The following is a 3,227-nucleotide window of genomic DNA, read 5'->3' on the forward strand; positions in this document are numbered from 1 at the left end:
CCAATCCGTGTATGCCACTCCTTTTTCTGCAATTAAAAGCTATCGGGGATAGCTCAGCAGTTTTTATTTACAATATATGCAACATTTATATTGAATCACACTATCTCTGCCAGGGATTTCCTGTCCCAGATACTTATCTTTCCACTGCAGAAGTGCTTACCTATGGGAAACATTCCTTCTCCCCCTGAAAAAGAGAAATCTAGTGTATCTCCAGTAAGCAGTATCTTTAGAAATTTAGTCCTGATTCTTTTTGGTAATTAAAAATGAAATCCACCCGTTCTGGATAGTGGTATGAATCGTATATTCCAAAAATAAAGTTGGATATGATCATTTTTCAGACTATTCTTCCTCCTTCATCTCATGGAAAATGGTTATATTGTTTAGACTGGAATTGTAGGAACATGTCAAGATTGGAAAGCATTTCAGAGGATTCTAGAGTTAGACTTTTCTATTTTAGGACTATGTCATTTACACTGTTCTTAACTTCCAGAGTGTTCACAAAGAATAGGCGGCCCTTAGTATTTTGTTGTTACATTGCAAGTTCCATTGTGCCTAGGTTGTGGCAGAAAAGGATCCAAGGACCAGTCACCTACCATAAATACTTAAATAAGTTAAATCATGGTGTTCACAACCAGAATAATTGAGTACTACAATCAGCAGAGAAAGGTTTGTCCAGACCAACCCATAGCACTGTTCCACCCCCTCTTAACCCATCTCTGCACAACTCCTGATATTTATAGCTTGAAGTCTGGGAATCTGGCCCCTCAAGTCTTTTCTTCCTCTGCCTTATCTTTAGGGCACCATCAAGTTTAGCTGCTTCCATTACTTGGTGTGTTTAAGCTCCACCATATCTTCCTCTTCATCTGTTCTCAATGTAGTTGCTGTTTTGATGATCCCTCATGCATACTACACGTGCAAACATTTCACTGGATCCTAAGAATTCTGGAACTCTAGGACACTGACTTTGTTCATACCTGTTAGACTCCCCACTTCCTTTTGAGAATGAGAATATACATTTATGGACACTTAACATGGCAGGTCATTCCAGACTCCCTCACTGATGACCACTGCTATGACAGATGTTTCTGTTTTGGAATGTGGATGTTTCTTTCAACATACCAAGTAGGATAAACCACTCGTCTTCACTACATCTCAGTATTCTAAAATGCGAGAGCTTCTGGTTTTGCTGGTTGTTGTATATTGGCCTCATGGGATCCACTGTAGGCCAATTTGACATGTCACTTGTCTGATATGTTGGAAAATGAGTCAAAACTCATTCTTACTACATCTGCAGAGAAGTAGTAATGCTATGAAAATTGGTCATATCCTGTGATCCCTTCTTAAATTTCTGAATGTAATATTTAAATTCCTTAGGAAAAAAGACAAGCAGAATGTGTTCTCATGACCGGTCCCTTAATCCCAAGATTGCCCTTGCAATTCTTTTTGTGGCTGTATTGTCAAAGTAAACTTTGTCAGTCAGATCAACAAATGCATTGTATCACTGGATGAATTTTCTTTGCTTCAGGCTCGTATGCATTGAAAAACAGTTTTCACAAGAGGATGAAGAAAGCATATAATGAAAGAAATGTTAGACTGTACAGATTTAAATACACACATAACTTACCCACCACAAATTTTAAGCTAGGATAGTAGCGTAGAATAATTCACCATTCCCATACTTTTGTGCAAGTAATAATTTAGTTCAGATCATATAACTTAGATAAATAGAATAATTTAATTCTGTGACAGTAAGGACAGTTGTATTACACTTATGGTGTTCTTACGAACTGAGAGTGTTGATATTAAGGTTAATTGTTCAACAGTCTGATCGCTCGTGGAAAGAAACTATTCCTGAATCTTTGTTCTACACCTGATGCTTCTGTATCGTTTTCCTGAAGACAGGAGGTGGAACAGTCCATGTGTGGGTGATATTTGCTCCTAATCAGTTTCACGACCTTGCCATAGCATCTGCAAGAATAAAGGTCCTGTAAGGACTGGGGATTTGATCCTGTGATTTTCCTGGCCTACTTTAACAACCATCTCTAATGCTCTGTGATCTGCATATGAGCAGTTTCCATACCAGACTATGATGTTGATAGCACGCTTTCAGTCATGGCCCTGTAGAAGGTCATGAGGATGTGGGAGGGGAGGTTTACTCTGCGTAGTCTTTGGAGGAAGTGGAGGAGCTGTTGGGCTCTCTTTACAAGGCTGGAGGTGTTTGTTGCCCAGCTTAGGTCATCTGAGATGTGCACCCCTAGGAATTTGTTGCTTTTTACCCTTTCCACTGCCATACTACTGATGGTGATGGGTGCGTGGGACTCTTGCTTCCTCCTGAAGTCAATGATTTCTTTTGTTTTGTCAACATTTAGTGCTAGGTTGATGTCTGTGCACCATCTGGTGAGCTGGTTCACCTCCTCTCTGTATACTCCCTTGTCCTTTCTGATGAGGCCAATCACAGTGATATCGTCTGCAAACTTGATGCTGTGATTTGTTTGATGTTTTGTAGAGCAGTCATGGGTCAGTATTGTGAAGAGAAGTGGACTTAGTATGCAACCTTGTGGGACCCCTGTGTTCAAGATGATGCATCGTGAGTGGTTCTTGCCAACTCAAATGGTTTGGGGCCTGTCAGTGAGAAAGTAGACGATCCAGTTGCAGAGTGTATTTTCTATGCCTAGTTGACTTAGGTTAGACAACAGCTGCTGTGGTATTACAAGGTTGAAGGCTGAGCTGAAGTCTATAAACAGCATATGTATGTAGCAATTTTTGTCTTCAGGGTGGTTCAAGGTGTGATGCACTGCCAGGGATGTAGCGTCCACAGTGGAGCGATTTGATCTGTAGGCAAACTGTAAAGGATCAAAAGATGCAGGCAAACAAGATGGTATATGCTCTTTGACCATCCTTTCAAAGCATTTCATCACCACTGGTGTGAGTGCAGTGGGTCGGTAGTCATTTAATGTGACTGGGGATGACTTCTTTGGCAGAGGAATGATTATGGCAGACTTGAAGCATCTTTGCACACTAGCTGGTCTGAGAGATGTGTTGAAGATATCAGTGAAGACTGGTGCCAGTTGATCTGCACAGTTCTTGAGTAGATGACACAGAATCATGTCAGGACCTGCTGCCTTACCTGGGTGGACTTTTCTTAGGTTCTTTCTGACTGCCTCTAGGCTGAGACATAGCGGTGTGGCATCCCCATCCATGGGTAGTTTCTTTGGTGAGGATCCCTC

The sequence above is a fragment of the Protopterus annectens genome, chromosome 3.part0 (assembly GCF_019279795.1).
Source record: "Protopterus annectens isolate FY-2018-M chromosome 3.part0, PAN1.0, whole genome shotgun sequence".
NCBI lineage: Eukaryota > Metazoa > Chordata > Ceratodontiformes > Protopteridae > Protopterus > Protopterus annectens.